Here is a 16,994-nt window from a genome sequence, read left to right as displayed (position 1 = left end):
GTGTTTGGGCTCTGCACCCCATGGGAGACCAGGAGAAGCACCTGGCTCCTGCCATCGGAACAGCGCGGTGCGCTGGCCGCAGCGCGCTACCGCGGCGGCCATTAGAGGGTGAACCAACGGCAAAGGAAGACCTTTCTCTCTGTCTCTCTCTCTCTCTCACTGTCCACTCTGCCTGTCAAAAATAAAAAAAAAAAAGAATGCATTATGTTCATTTTGTACTGTGTGCCTAGCACCTAGCACTGTGGTAGATCAATAGTAGGTGTTCAAACCGTATTCCATGAAAAGATGGCTAGAGGAAGGGAGGGATAGATGAATGGATAAACAGATAGCTACAGTGTATGTGATCTAAGATAATGAGCTGTAGTGTAGATACTGACTGATGAGATAAATATTGTGCAGATTTGTCATTAACCAAGAACAAGGGACAGATGAACATTTGACAGCATCAAAGTCAGTGTCTTGGTGGACCCCTTCCCAAGGACACTCTAGTTCCATGGGAATGTACCAAATAATAACAAGTGCAGTGTGTGTTTTCTAAAGAACAAATATTTCCAAAGCTCAAACTCGTGGCTTCTGATTCATACATCTTGTTAGGGAGGAAAACCTAAGCTGTCACAAGCTCATTAAAAGTTCTGCATTCTTCCTCACTGGGATTCTACATGACTAATGTCGTCAGCTGACCACAGAAACTGAGCCGTTGGTCACAGGAAAATAGAAAGGGTGCATGTCCTGGCTGTGTCTGGAATAAAGCCTTTGTTTGGGCAGATGTGTATGCTGAGATCCCTGCACTGAACAGCCTCATAGCATCCGCTCAGGTGCAAAGAACAGAAAAACAACTCGAGAGCAATGGAACGAAACCAAAGCATTGATTCTCTTACTCAGTGCCTAGAAAGCTGGGAGTAGTGTGTTGATTCCTGTATGCTGAAGTGCAATCCTCTTCAATAGATACTTTGGAAGAATATGTATTAATTTTAGTGGCATTACCCTTATTCCAAATATTTGCAGTTTCTTGTTTGGGGCTGCCTTCAAGGCCAAGAGTATACCATTAGGCTGGCGCCATGGCACAACGTGGCTAATCCTCCACCTGTGGTGCTAGCACCCCGGGTTCTAGTCCTGGTTGGGGCACCGGGTACTAGTCCCTATTGCTCCTCTTCCAGTCCAGCTCTCTGCTATGGCCCGGGAGTGCAGTGGAGGATGGCCCAAGTGCTTGGGTCCCTGCACCCGCATGGGAGACCAGGAGGAAGCACCTGGCTCCTGGCTTCAGATCAGCGCAGTGCCGGCCGTAGCAGCCATCAGGGAAGTGAACCAACTGAAGGAAGACCTTTCTCTCTGTCTCTCTCTCACTGTCTATAACTCTCTTGCTGTCTCTCTCTCTCTCTCTCTCTCTCTCTCTCACTATCTAACTCTGCCTGGCAAAAAAATAAAAAAAGAGTATACCATTAAACATCCTCAGGCTTTTGAGGGTAGATCTTGTTTTTACGAAACCCAAATGTTAGAAAGTATCATATCCAGTAAATATAATCTGGGCCCAAACAAAATTTAAGTCCAAAATGACACGGGTTTTCTTGTGTGATGCTTGGGGAGCAATCAGTTCCTGGTGAGGCATTCCAGAAACATTGGAAGAAATGGAAAACGCACACAGCTTCGTAAGATGACAAGGCTTACAAGACTGGCATGTTTGCTTTAAAACTAAATCTCATTTTTTTTTTTTTTTTTTTTTAGAGATTTGAACTGGCCAGCCACTGAGCCAGCCTTGGCCAACAAGATGTGTTTTGTTTGGCCAACATGGTGGTTTTATTTTAAAATTGAGTCATGATTTAAAAATCAGGCAATTTCAAGTACAAATTTGGATTTCTGGTCTCCTCTGGAAAAGTCTATTCCCACAGCTCCACATGACAGTGTTCTCCCAGAGCAGGGTGCCTGCTGCCTTCCTCCCAAAGGAGGCAACAACACCAGCACCCCTCACTGCCCCCACTGGCCGCTGTGACCTCACTGTTTCAAACCCCACGCTCAGCCCCTTCACTGTTTGTAGTTCCATGTGGTATTGATTGCTGGCATGGCCAGGGCCATCTCCCTCGAGACTAACAGCTCCATGAGAGCAGAGATTGATTTTCCCTGTAGTTGTTCAGTGCTATGTTCCTGGTGCCTGGCTCACTGCTGGTACTTAGACATTTCTGTTCAATGAAAGAATGTTCAGCCCCTGGAGGCAGCTGAGTTCATAGCCCTTCATATAGCGTCATACTCATTAGACCAAAAAAAAAAAAAAAAGACCAAATATTTGCCTTGATAGCTATAAAAAATTTATACCATATGTACCTTTTATTTCTTTTCTAGCAGTTATTTTTATGCCACTTGCAATATTGTACTTAGTCTTCACAATTTCATAAAGTGTGTATTACCCCTGAGTTTCCCACAGATTTCCCTACCGTATTTGCATCCACTTCATTGTATTGTATTTGTTTTATTCTTTTGAATAGAAAACAAACTCTATGCATGGTTCCGAACCCAACAAGTGTTAAAATGAATGCAGTAACCCCTTCTCCTAACCACTCAGGTTCCCTCCTTGCAGGCAGTTGTTAGTTTCTTGTGTGTCAATCCATAGATAATCCTTGGTCATGTGGTTCTTTCTCTTTGAATAAATAGCTATGTATTCAAATATAATGCCATGCACTTCACTTTGCTCATAATATTTCTTAAATATTTTTCTATATCATCTCATGAAGAGTTTCCTCACTCTTTTTAAACGTTCATATAGCATTCATTGGGTGACTATCATATGTACTATTTACCTAGGTCCTTTGATGGACATTTATATTTTATGTATCACCATATACAGGTTCAAGATAAGGGTGCTACAGGTGTATAACAAATGGCATCATGGGTGGTTTCTAGATTTTTGTACCATAGTTAGAAAATCTTCACCATCTTAAAGTTCTGAAAAGATTCTAGTGTTGTTTTTTCTAGGGTTTTCATTAGTTACATTTAAATTTTGTAGCCACTTGATATTTAATCAGGTATGGGGTATGAGTTATGGATTCAGCTTTGATTGTTTTGTTGACTATTTGTCCCATTTTAATTTAATAAATAATTAATAAGCAAATTGAATAAGCCACCCTTTAGCATACTGTATATCTCCATATATATTGAGGTCTGTTTCATGTCCTGCCCCATTCATCTGCTACCTTTTCCTGCACCAGTGCTGCGCTGTTTTAGTTGTTAAGGCATTGTGATATGGTAGTCTTAAATCTCTTTATTAATATCTGATAGACTTGATTTTCCCTCATTACTCATCTTTTTCAAAATTCTTCATCTACTTACAATTTTATCAGGGTAATATTTGTATAGTCTTAACCTCCTGTAGGTTTTTCAGTCATCAAGAACAAGCAGTAAATGTTATCACATGCCATTTTAGTATATTGCAAGGAGAGCAAATACTTTTACACTTACTAGATTTGCTACTATGATTTTAGCATTCCTCATATTTTTCACATTCATTTTTATTTATATTTATTGAATTGCTGAATAAGTATTAAGTATCTGCTATATAGCAGGTAAAAGAGACAGAAACAAATCATCTGTCCAGAGTGACTTTTAATTATTTTAACAATATGCAAAGTGCTCATGATAAGAAATATAATAAAAAACACAAACATTTTGCTGAGTCAGTATCCACTCATTCTTTGGTTAACTTTCATGTACAGTTTTCTCAGGTGTCTTTTTGAATACTGCATAATGCTGTAGACCAATGAGTATTCCACACACTGTCTGGGAGACTGGAGGATTTACCATTGCTTCCATCTCTGACACAGCAGCAGACAATGAAGTAAAACCCTTCCTTTTGGTGGCCCTTGGACTATATGACTGCCAGATGTCCATTTTTAGAGAAAGCCCAACCACGGAGATATAAAACACTGCATACTATGCCAATCAGTGAATTTCTAAGAACACAATTTCCCCTGCTTATATTACCTGAATACAAAACAGCAGTTGCAAGCAGCTTGTAAGCAACTATAGTAGACAAAAATGGAAGTGTGGTCAATGATGCATATGTATTCAAAGCATCATGTTTTACCTTGAAGCCGTGTCTGAAAATTAAGCTTGCCAATATGCCAGAGAACCCAGCTGTTGTTCCAAGGGACACTGTTCCACATATATCTAAGGTCTTTTCTAAGATATTCAGGTTCTGTTTCTATCATTTTGATGACCCTTGGTCTTCTGCATTTCGCATCTCATAGAGGAGGACTGGGCTGACATGAGTGTATGTTGCCATCCAGCACCCCTGGGCACTTCCCCAGCTCCGAAGGGCCCCACACCTGCATCCTTCAGGTCTGGACCAGTCTCACCTCACTCCTCATGTTGATTCCTCCTTGCTGTTGTGAATCTATCCCATTTTGTTTGTTGTGTTGTTCTCTTAATCTTTAAGAGCTATTTGCTGATATTTATGATCTTTGCATCATACAGGTAATTGATCTAGACAGATTTCTGTTTTCTGATTTTTTTATAGCTTTAGTATCAGAATTATGCTGGTTTCACCAAAAAAAAAAAAATCATTGGGAAAGTTTCTTCTTTCTTTGTATTTTTAAAAAAGATACAGATGTTTAAGTCAGACTTAAAGCCATCTGGATTTGGCATTTTCCAGGAAGGCGTAGTCACTGTCAATTCCTTGACCATGTTTACTTTGTTCAAAGATTATTAATCTGTACAAATTTGTCTTTTTGTTTCTACTTTATATTTTTTCAAAAAAATCAAATTGGTCAAGGTTATCCAATGTTTTTGCACAAAATTGCTCAAAATCATTTCTTATCATTGTTCTAATTCTCAGCATCTATAACTAATTCCCCTTTCTTATTCCTTATTTCTCTTTTACTTTTATTAATTAGATTATCTGATAGTAAATCTATTCATTCTTTTGTTTGTGTTTTTTCCAGGGAATCCACTTTTGGATATATTTACTGTTACAATGCTCATGTTTTCTAATTCTAGACACTTTCTGGCCTTGTCTTTATTAATTTTTCTTTCAGCTTTCTTTTACTTTATAGTCCTTTTCCTAAAAATGCTTAACTCACTTATTTTTAAGTCATAAAAAACAAATACTATGCCTTAATGTACTATGACATTTCCTTTAAGTACTGCATTGAGGATCATACATAGATCACAATTATTCTTTATATATTTAACTATAACAATAAGTATTATTGTTTTAGTTTTATTTACCTTTTGGACAAAGAGAGAGAATTTTTGGGTTTGCTGCTAATTGTAATTTTTCTTTTTGTATCTATCTGCTATTCTTTTTGCTTGTTCACTTGCTTTTAAGTTGATTGCATCGTGGGAAGATTGTCTGGCCACTGGTACTTCTTGGAAAAGTTTTTTTTTATCATCTAACATTGGTTCCATTTTATAGTTGCCCTGTTTTTTATATTATTTTCTATGTGCGAAAATCTAGATTAACAGTATTAATAAAATTATTCTAATATAATTTCTGAAAGCTATCTACTTAATCTTTCAAGGAACACAAAGCCTGTTAAGTAGGCTCGGTTTGTGGCTGGAAATAATCATTCCTTAGACTGAACAGGACAAGTTTGAATTTGGTCAATAGCATCGCTTCTCCTGCTGCACTACTTGGGAGTTGCTGTCTGCTACAAGCCTGCCACCCACAAGCAACAGTCAGGGTCCAAGGAGAAAAGCAAAGTCACACACAAAAGGATTTAGTTCAGAGAATTGGTTTTTATAGGAGAGCATTTCCAAAAATTCGTGGGAAAATGGAATTAAAAGATCAGTTTACTTCCACTCAAAAATGGTTTTGAAATGCATGCATAGTTTTTCATCATATGCATTTTCCATGAACCTCCTGAAGACCCCGCACATATGTATTGGAGCAGTGAACAAGAGGAAAAAAGTAGCCCAGTTGCAGGAAGCAGCTATCTCCTTTCTTGAGCTGAGAGACAGAAGGCAAAGACGCGAACTCTAGGCCCTGTTAACAGAGCAGCCATCCTGTGAGCTGGTGCTCAGAGCACCAGGAAAGGGGGCCAGCCAACTGCTGAGAGATGAAAAAAAAAAGAAAGAAAGAAAGAAAGAGAGAAAGAAAGAGAGAAAGAAAGAGAGAAAGAAAGAAAGAAAGAAAGAAAGAAAGAAAGAAAGAAAGAAAGAAAAGAAAAAGAAAAAGAAAAAAAGAAAAGAAAAAAAGACTGCTTCTGAAAATGCTAAGAGACAGGTGCCCCAGCTAGCAACCACTGCAGGAGGATTCTCAGGAGGGGCATGAGACCGGAGGGGAAGGAAGTCTCTTCTCACTTCTCACCTCCACTCTGCCTTGGGTCCTACTAGCAGAATTACATAGAACGCCCTCTAGCAAGGACTCTCAGAAATAGCTTGCAAAGTCCCAGCCCCAGCATCACAGAGCAGAAAATAGAAGGGTGGATTGGAGCTCAAGGGCAACAGGTGTAAACCGGCAGCCAGCTTTGGGGTTGGAAGTTCAATGGTTCTGTTAAGTGACAGCCAGCTTTACCCCGTGTACTCTCGTAAATCCTTCCTCTGAGCAACTACTGCTGTCCTACATTTCCAAATACCCCTTGGCTTTTCATAAAAAGAAGCTTCCTGTTATGAGAGTGTTCATTGGTAATCCTTCTAGAAATGTCTCCAGCAGCATCAGTAACAGGATTGAGCTGACAGTTTGTGAGGGGTGGAGACTTAAGGACAGTTCACACAAATTCCCACCCCATTAATACATTCGTAAGGTGTTATTATTCTCATGAACTGGACCCTGAGATAATAAAAATAATATCCTCAATCAGAAGGAACAGTAATTATTAACAGAACTTCTAATTTTCTGAACAGCCATGTAACCTCTACTGAACTCAAAAACATCTCCTGGCTAACAAAGAATGTCTCCCTGATGCTTAAGTAATAAGTGTCTCACTGATACAAGGTCGGCTGTGTGTGAAAGTTTCAGACTCAAAGAGTGAACTTTTAAAATGGTTTGTGTCAGCCTGACCAAATCCTGTCTTTCAGGCAGTGCAATTTTAGTTGCTTCATATTCTGAGCTGGAAGTTTAATTTAAAAAAAAAGTATCATGTAGGTGTGATTGTTAATCAGCTATTTAATTGTTGTTTTCATAGGTAGTGGCATCAAAATTATTTGTAACAACCTTCTGTTAGGAACAGATTTAAGCTCCCATTCTTCAAGAGGGAGTTTGGGTTAGAGGAGGCACAGTTTTAAGTCCTCACTGTCCCGTGTGCCAGTGTTGATCTTCAGACATTCAGTATCTGAGCCTCAAAATCCTTACCTGCAAAAGAGGTAACAAGAGGAGATCGTGAGCATCAAATGAAATAACCAATGTAAAGAGAAAACAGAAACGCATGTAGATTTGGAGCATAAAGTCTGGGTCCCTGAGACCTGGTTCTCCCACTTCAAAATCTCCCACTTCTCGTAACTTTAGTTCACCCAACTATAAAACTGAGCCGGTATCATCTACATAGGCTGTTGAGAGTAAGGAAGGAACTAGCATATGTAGGACACGTGGCAGAATCCCTAGCACATAGTAAGCACTCAATAAATGTTGCCATTGCTTTCATGGCCTTTATTATTTTCATTATTATTATCCATGCTTTTTAGGGAACCATATTGTACACAGGATGTGCAAACTGGGTGGTGACTAACATATTTAAAGTATCATCTTCTCCCCTCTCTGCTCAGCTTTCCTGAACACACAAATAGAAACTCCTTAGATTTGTTGCAAATTTTGATTATAAAACCCAGAGCCACGCTTTATCTACTTGGCTTTGGCCTTGGAGCTGAGAGAGAGTCCCAGATATACATTTGTGCATTTCCTGTGGGATATACATTATTTTTATGGTGTTTTAGAAACTGCACTATTCCCCTTTCTCTGGAAATCTTTGTTTTCAAACCACAGGAATTGTTTCCTGGAAAATCAAATGACTCATGTTTCTGTGATAGGTAAGATCAGCAATTCAAGTTGATGACCAAGGCCACTGTAAGTGGCTCTTGTTTACAATAAACTGGCCCTTTTCTCTAGAGATGGGACAAGTGGAGAATCCCAGATCACATCCATAAAAGCTGTGTTCTATGAGGGAAAGTTGAAACTGTGAAAAATATTGATTTAGATGTTCTCTCACTGGGAAAATAGCAGCTGCAGTCCACACAGGGACTTCAGATGGGACCCATTAATTATCGTAGCACTGCTTAAAAGAGTCAGTTTTACAAATCCTGCTGTCCCCAGGGGACTGAGTTGTCTCCTCATCCAATCTTACACAGTAGCTACCAAGGGATGGAAATCCCACTCTTTCCAAATGTTAGCAACTATTTTGTAAAAAATCGTTTTGCTCTGACAAATGTCCTATTTGATGTGGTGCTGTTTACCAAAGCTACAACTCTGCAGCCTATGCATGAAGGAAAAAAGTTTTCAACAGGTGGCAACAGCACTTAGTGAACACTCCTCTCCCTTCCCCCATTGCCCTTCCTAGGACAAAAATACAGCGTCAAGTGCCAGCTCTTCTCTGGCCGTGCAAGCAGAATACCAGGACTGTGTGAATTTAGGCCTCTACCACCCAATACTCAAGTGCCAACTCTTCTCTGGCCAGGCAGGCAAATAACCAGGACTGTGTGGATTTAGGCCTCTAGCACCCAGTACTCAGTTCTGCAGAACCCGTGATCCACCATGTGTTAACAACTCAAGCACACTGAGGACTCACTATCTGCAAGCCAATGTCCTAATTACTTTTCTCATATGAACTCATCTAATCCTTATAATATGTCCATAGGGACATACTGTTCTTCTTCTCCGAAGGCAAATGTACAAATATTTGGACAAGTCGGTATAGATATTGCAGCCAGTGATGCAGACTATACGGTCAGAACTATTTCTGCTTCATCACCTACACGTCACCTAGCCCACATTCTGAAAGGTGCTCAGTTGAAATTAGATCTTTACCAAGAAGATTGGCATGACCCCTGGGCAGGGAGCCATGGAGATCTGCATAGCATGTGTTTCTTTTTTAAGTTACTCTTGTTACACACTCCGATGGCACTCTGCACTCAGGGTAGACCAGGAACAACCTCCTCTATTAGAATCTTGTGTGTGTGTGTATGTGTATGTGTGTGTTGTCATCTCTACCAGGCTGTACTTGCCATAAAGGAAGGGGTAGGTGTCAGTCATCTCTGTGTCCTTCACCCAAATGAGTAGCATGGACACGGCAGTGGGGAGCAGTGTGACACAGCAGTTCAGAGCGCCGTCCTTGGTTGGCATTTCAACTCGTCCTTTCTCCAGCCACCAGACAAAGCAAGGTTCTCAGTCCCTCTAGCCCTCTGTTTCATCGTTGTGAAGGAAATGACTCTAAACATCCATTCCTTCAAATGTTCTGGTTATTGATGACATAGCAGCTGTGTCCTCCTCCTAGGAATTCTCTGGAGCCGTAGCAGCTGTCCCTAAGAATCCCCTTACCGCGTCCCATTGCTCACCCGTAGAGAGTCCCTAGTGAGAACACTGAAGCCAGGCCTGTGGCAGCCTCCTGACCTTAGTTCACCCAGAACCTCTGTGCTCTGTCAGGGTTCTGGCAAGGTGTTGAGCAGAGATCTGCACCAAGGTGCAGAAAGAAGGTTGTCCCCCTTTGGAGCTCAACGGCGAGTGCTGCTGAACTCCCAGAGGAGGGAAAATGGTCTTCTTTGAGTTCTTAGTATCCATAATTTCCATCACAATGTGCTGTTATTAGCCCATATAGGCTGTCAGATCACCCCAACATCAGTGGGTGGGAAGTCCCAGGGCTATGAGCCAGGCAGCATCTCAGTCTACAGCTACAGACACGGTAACCTTGGAGACGTGGAAGACACTTGGCCATCTTAGTAAAAATGGCACTGTGGTTAGAGTTTGTCTTGGCATGATAAATTCGAAAGTGGAAAATCTATACAAAGCTCATTTCATGCAGAGTGACTGCTTGTTTTCCAAAACAGCCTTCAAGTCCTGAAAAAAAAGACTTTTGGGAGATGTGGGAGTTGTTAAGGCGAGTCGTTTAGTCCAAATAAATTACTCTTGAGTTAAGCCTTGATCAAGAAGTTTAAGTTACATTTCTTTATCAACAAATCAATGTCCCTGGCAGCAAATAGGCTAAGGAAGTCTCTCCCATCCCCCACTCAAAACCCAAGCCAGAGACAACCCTTATGCCAGTTATGGAGTAACAGTGGCCTGTGTTTCTTTTCTAGCTTGCATCTGTCAACTACGGTGCATTTTTAGTGGTTGTGTTGAGACATAGTACATTACAATGTTCACCTATCAAAAGTGGACAGTTTAATGGATTGTAGTATATGCACAGAGTCGTGCAGCCATCATCACAATCCCATGTTAGGATGTTTCCATTTTCCTAAAAGGAACCCTTGCATCCATGAGTGGTCAATCCCCATCCCTAGACCAACTCCCAGTCTCACTCCCACCACCCAGCCCTCAAGAGCTCACCCACTGTCTGCCTCTAAAAGTGTACAATTCAGTCCCTAGTAATTAGAGGCAAATGACAAAATGCATCCTTTTTTTTTTTTTTTTTTTTTTTTGGACAGGCAGAGTTAGACAGTGTGAGAGAGAGACAGAGAGAAAGGTCTTCCTTCCACTGGTTCACCCCCAAATGGCTGCTATGGCCAGCGTGCTGCAGCCGGCACCCTGCACTGATCCGAAGCCAGGAGCCAGGTGCTTCCTCCTGGTCTCCCATGCAGGTGCAGGGCCCAAGGACTTGGGCCATCCTCCACTGCACTCCCGGGCCACAGCAGAGAGCTGGACTGGAAGAGGAGCAACTGGGACAGAATCCGGCGCCCCAACCGGGACTAGAACCCAGGGTGCCAGTGCTGCAAGTGGAGGATTAGCCTAGTGAGCCACGGCACCAGCCAGAATGTGAACTTAATACCAGTCATTTTTTTTAGAAAATTCCTTTTCTTCATGTGTCACTGAGCCTCCCCTCCTCCACTCAGCACCAGCCTTTTGCTGTCACCTACAAAGGTGTGCACTGCTCTTATGTAACAGGTGCTTGTGTTTACTAAGGGCCTACTGTGTGCCACACACAGTGCTAGCACTGGGGGTCCTCAGTGAACCAGAGCACAGAGCAGGCTGGGACTGGCTGGAGCCCACCTGGCTCGGCTGACCTTGAGCCAATTCCAGTCTTTGGCTGGATCCAAAGGTGAGCCTCTGAGTGTGAGAGGCAGGCTTTCTCCTTGTACCGAAGAGGGGCTTGTGATTTGGCAAGGCAGAATAGAAGGATAAGACTTGAACCTCAGGAAGTGAGTATGAGATTCACTCGACAAACAGTTTCTTTACCTAATATATACTAAACTGATCTTCTGTATATAAAGAGAATTGAAAATGAATCTTGATGTGAATGGAAGGGGAGAGGGAGCGGGAAAGGGGAGGGTTGCGGGCGGGAGGGAAGTTATGGGAGGGGGGAAGCCATTGTAACCCATAAGCTGTACTTTGGAAATTTATACTCATTAAATAAAAGTTTAATAAATGGAAAAACAAAAACAAAAAACAAAAAAAGAAAAAAGAAAAATCGTGGCTGTGTGCCAGGCATTGTGCAAGAGGGTGCTGATACAAAGATAAAGTCTCACCATCCTTGCCCAAGCCAAATGGCTCGAAGTAAAGACCCTGTAATATTTCAGAGTGTGTTAATTGTGAGAAGGCTTTAAATAAGCCCGGGAAAGAGGGGGAACCTTCCGTCGCATAGCTGAGCTGTTGGCATTTCCAATTCAGAGGGATGAATAGAACATTATTGTGTGCATCGGCACAAGTACAGCGGGAGGGAAAAAAGATGCTTGGAGCCGAGAGCCAAACATGAATCAGCAATCTCCTTCCATTGTTTGGAAAATAATCACCACGCTGGGAGTATGGAATTTTAGAATCATGCTGAAAGGCCCCTCCCCCAGCAGGAAGCAGACTCTGGCTAAAACATGGCATCTTGTTTTTTGGCTTCCTGAACTGAAAGGAATGTCAAAACGTTGGAGAGGATTTAGCGAGAGCTGATTTGTAAATATGGATAATAGGACCTGTAAGAAATGGGAGACGACTTCCACCCACCGTGGGCAGCCCCTCGGAGGTGGCACCCAAGGCACTGCTTATTTATGCTCAGGAGCCGGAGCCACAGCTGCCTGGCTACAATAAATAACAAGTGCTTCTTGAAGTCCTGCTATGTGCAGACCATTGCGCTAGTTTGTGGGGAGAGGAAGGAAGGGGAGTGGGCCCTGCCTTTTAAAGACTTTCTCAGCTGTCAGTGGGCAGAGGAAGACAGAAATGCTATAAAGCAGTCACTCTCAGAGCCATGCATGCATCAGAAGCGTTGCCTGGAGGGCTTATGACGATGCACGCTGCTGGACCCCCACCTCATTCGACTCAGCATCTGCATTTCTTTTTATGAGTTTGTATTTATTTATTTGAGAGGTAGAGTTACAAACAGAGGGAGAGACAGATCTTCCAACCACTGGTTTGCTCCCAAAATGGTCTCGAAATGACTAGAACTGGGCTGATCTGGAGCTTCTTCTGGGACTCCCATGCAGGTGCAGGGGCCCAAGCATTTGGGCCGTCCCCCACAACTTCCCCAGGCCATCAGCCAGGATGCTGGATCAGAAGAGGAGCAGCCGGGACATGAACCAGCACCCATGTGGGACGCCGGTGCCACAGGCAGAGGCTTAGCCTAGCTACTGTGCCACAGCGCTGGCCCAGAATCAGCATTTCAACATATCCCCAAGTGATGCGGATTCTGCTGATCCAGGGGCCGCACTTGAGAACCTGCTCCAAGGCAGTAGATACATGGGGCAGGTGAAAAGGGAGTGATCTGAGTTCCCCAAGTGCACGAGAAAGCTGCCGCGGCTTTGTTGGTCCTGCAGCAGGTCTCCGGCACAATGGTGAACGGCCTTTCATTAGCAATGTGCTTCGGATAAAGCACCCTGGCCGTGACGTTGCGACTGCCCCAGGAAAGGTGTCAAGAGGCAGGGAGGAGTTCTCTGGAGGCCTGAGGACGCTGAACAGGACGTGACACAGTAGGGTCAGCTCCAGTGGTCCCAAACAGCAGGCATACAGGTGGGCTCACAGCAGCAGAGCCAATGACTTTAATAGGGTGACACCCGTGCGACCTGTCCCCACACTCACGTTCAACTCAGCTGCTTCTCTCAGGAGCAGAAGTTCTCAAAAGAATCACGCACGAGGAATTTTCATCACACAGGCCTGAGCCCCGGCCTGGAGATGGAGAGCAGTCTCTCAGGTGATTCTGCCACGCACAGAGCGAGGACCGTTCTCCCTGTGGCTCCCATGCTGAGCCTTTGCGTACACATAAGCAGACTGCAAGGCCACTCTCTGACACTTCGTGTCATCTTATTACTGCAGGACTGGAGTGAACTGGGGAGTGTCCCAAATTCAGGGGTGCCCATTGAAAACGCAGGCGACCTTCAAAGAGGTCCAACGTTCTGAGAGTGTGATCTAGAGAAGGCTCTGTGCTGGCCAGGGTGGAGAAGCTGGGGTGCCTGCCCTGAGCCATGTGTAGCCTGCCAGGATGCTCCCAGAGTCCCCACCATGTTCCTAAATGGTGGAGACAAAGAGTGAGGCGTGAAAGGAGATCTTTGGGCTTTGTGGCGATTCCCAAAGCTGGTATAGCCATGGTTCCCAAACTCTGTCCCAAGGCACCCTGGGAGTGCCACACCAATACGGGGGAGGGGGAGCACTTTTAACTTTTGAAGAAAACGCAGCAACAAATGCCAGAAACCACGCAAATATAGGTTGGTTAGGCTGTTTGGGCTTAGTTACTTGCCAAACACAGCATCTAAGTATTTCCTTTGAACCAGGGTCATGGTGAAGAAAATGTTAAACATAAGGAGTACCACGCGCCCAGAAAGGTGGGAACGTCCATGTTACGGTACTGCTGTCCCAGGAGCAGTGTACTTTGACTTCATTCTTCCTGACCGAATTTTACATTCAAGCCAGCACACATAAGGAAATGCACACTCTAATTTTGGCTTCAACATCAGGGTGAAAAACCTAAAAGAAAATGATAAAAACGTGGGTCTTTGAGGGGCTTCTCTCCTCTCTAACCTTCCTACCTACCTCTTCCCAGTCCCATTCCATGACTCAATCCTTATCCTAGGTTCCTTTCACTTTCTAAAAAAAAAAAAAAATCAGAAGAGCCTAACTTCTCATGTAGTGTCCCAACCCGTGCTGCCTAACTTAAACTTATTAGATTCATCCTTGCACATGTGAAGAAATCATTGCACAAGGGCATTCCTGAAAATCACCCTTGGAACAAGTCGTTCTGAACAAAACTTAGTGTGTCTGTGCTGGGCACATGACACCCCACAGGGAGCCGTTGAATTTGCTGATGAAGTTGCATGAAGAGGCTTCAACCAAGCAGTGGCAAACCAAAGGAAGAAGAAGGGAACAATATATAGTTTCTATTTCTGTAGGAATTTTTCAATGTAGCCTCCTCCTCAGCACAATGTTTTAGGAGCAAAGCAGTCTTCTAACACTTCCTTAGGAAAATGATTCTTCCTCACCCAGGCTGAAAAATCCACAAGGAGCTCACTACCGATTCCGGAGGCAGCAGAACCCCAACTCAGTCTGGGAGACAGTGTCTCTGTGGAACAAAATCGAGTTTTCTTTTATGTTATGACTGTAGGGGGGGCTCTATCCAGTGGGCAGGTGGTATAGCCTTTTCTTACGAAGTCGTCCAGGGCCAGGGAGGGAGTGGGTTGTTTGTTGTTATCTTATCCATCATCAAATGACACTATTTTAAATCAATAATAAATCACTTGCTTCAGTGCTAATGATTTATTTTCATGTTCTTGTTTGTTGTTTTTCATGCATGTGTCTCAATGAGTCACCTAACCACAATTGCATATGCAGGCATCTGGCGGTTGGTTCTGCGTGGTATCCTCATTCCTCAGGAATTATTTAATTCCCTGGTCTCTCTCTCTCTCTCTCTCTCACTCTCTCTCTCTCTCTCTCTCTCACACACACACACACACACACACACACACTTTCTGTCACTTTGCTTTGGCACAAAGCAGCAATCCTGCTGTCCACCAGGTGGCAGTAGAAGCAGTTGTAACCGTGGGCTTTGGCCCACAGGACATGTGTTGAAATTTTTCTCCAGAACCATCCATCAGCTTTCTGCCGCTAAGAGACTGGCCTGCGTTTATCAGGAGCATTCTGAGCTGAATGGCCATCTCTGGAGAAAGCTGACCATGGGGGAAATGCACCGAGCCCATGGCAGGTGGGCAAATGGATCCTTTCATCCCCGGCCTCATTAAGGCTTGTCCCAGCTCGTTTCTTCTTGACTTTTCTGTCATGCCATAATTCGGCTAGAAACCGCTGCTTGTTTCACTGAGCGTGACAATGAATTCGATGTGGCAAATGATTCTTTGTTTGGTTTGTTCTGGCTCCAAGAGCCCCACTTCAAGCCCTACTGACTTAGTGCTCAAACAGAAATAGGATATCTCGGGCTATGGCCACAGAGGCTGGCGCTGAAGGAAGAAGCAAGTGCATTGCTCCCGCTAACGCCCACAGGCCCTTGAGCTGGGCACCTGACGCCCACGTCAGGAAGGCAGCTCTTGACTCTCAATACCCCCATTCTCTTGGTGAGTAGCAGGGCCCTCACACCTTCCAACATTCCATGGTGACTGCCTGGGGAGACACAGACACAGAGGAAGGGAAGGAGAGGGACAGTGACGGGGCATGGACACAGGGTACCAGGAAGAGTAGCAATGACCTTCTGAATATGATGGTTGAACTTGAATGAAAAGGCCTGGGAGGAGTAGAAGCAGAGGCTGATTGTTTTCTGAGGACAACAACAACAACAACAGCTGGGACAGCCAGAGCAAACTGCACTCACATTCCACCGCGGGGCTTGGTTGTGTTGACGGCCTCCCTAGGGGCACAGCAGGGCCTGTTGAGAATCTGAAATGGAACTTGCTTTTCCATTGAGAGGCATTGTCATTCTCCACCTTGTGAGCCTGAGACCCCGGGCGTAGGAAGTGGCAGAGGAAGCCTGACTTTGGCTCAAAGGGGTGATCTGCTCGCATCAATGCCCTCAACATGAGGTAGGCAGAGCTGCTACTATTTTTCCACATCTGTATTAACTAACCCAGACTCTTTCTAACCAGCCCTATCCCCAGACTAACTAGGCCGGCCTTTAACACTGTTTTCCTCTAATTAAGTTTTTTTTTTAAAGATTCTTGTATTTATTTGAAAGGCAGAGACAGGGAGAGAGAGAGAGAGAGAGAGAGAGAGAGAGAGAGAGATTTCCCATCTGCTGGTGTACTTCTCAAATGGCCAAAACAGTCAAGTTTGGGCCAGTCTGATGACCAGGAGCTCCATCCTGGTCTCCTGACCAAGTACTTGAGCCATTTTTTTGCTGCCTTCCAAGCATATTAGCAGGAAGCCAGATAGGAAGCAGAGCAGCCAGGACTCGAACTAACACTCGAATATGGGATGCTGACCTGCTGCACCGCAACATGGGCCCCTCGTGTTACCGATTTGTGATACTACATTCTCAAATAGGGTTAGTGTTACCAAGTCTAAAAGGTGGATCACAGCATGGTACCACTGAAATACATTTTGCTTCTGTTTCCTTCTGAGTTTTTAACTCATTGCTACCATCAGAAACTCAACTGCATTTTTTCACCTCACTGAGTCCTAGATTTACGCTTAAGGTGCAAAGACCCAGAGGAAAGACAATTGGAGCTGCGTTTAGGATGCTTTATTGTTGCAGACAAATTTGCTTCTATGTCCAGCCTTCCTTCCTGCCTTTAACAAGGTTAAATGCACATGAAAGATAACCTGGAAAGGAAAAAAACCCAAAACATCAAAAAGGGCCTTGAAGGAAAAGAATGGCAGGTGAGGGAGAAGCAATTTCATCTCCACTTTATCTTGGTGTTGATGGTGTCCCAGGCCATGGTCTTCTGTGCCATGCACAAGTCCTTATCCCACCTGTGGGCACCTTAAAGTAGAGGCCGGATAATAGCTC

At 43.8% G+C, this 16,994-nt stretch overlaps 1 protein-coding gene and 1 pseudogene across 6 annotated transcripts in view; one reads left to right on the top strand and one right to left on the bottom strand.

The window, feature by feature from the left end:
- THRB (thyroid hormone receptor beta) overlaps positions 1 to 16,994 on the top strand; it is a 412,267-nt gene that overhangs the window by 279,054 nt on the left and 116,219 nt on the right. The window lies entirely within an intron of this gene.
- On the bottom strand, positions 3,685 to 9,259 carry LOC133752149 (complex I assembly factor TMEM126B, mitochondrial-like; annotated as a pseudogene).

This window comes from Lepus europaeus, chromosome 2 (assembly GCF_033115175.1).
Source record: "Lepus europaeus isolate LE1 chromosome 2, mLepTim1.pri, whole genome shotgun sequence".
NCBI classification, from domain to species: Eukaryota; Metazoa; Chordata; class Mammalia; order Lagomorpha; family Leporidae; genus Lepus; species Lepus europaeus.
This window is presented reverse-complemented; position numbering and strand designations above follow the sequence as displayed.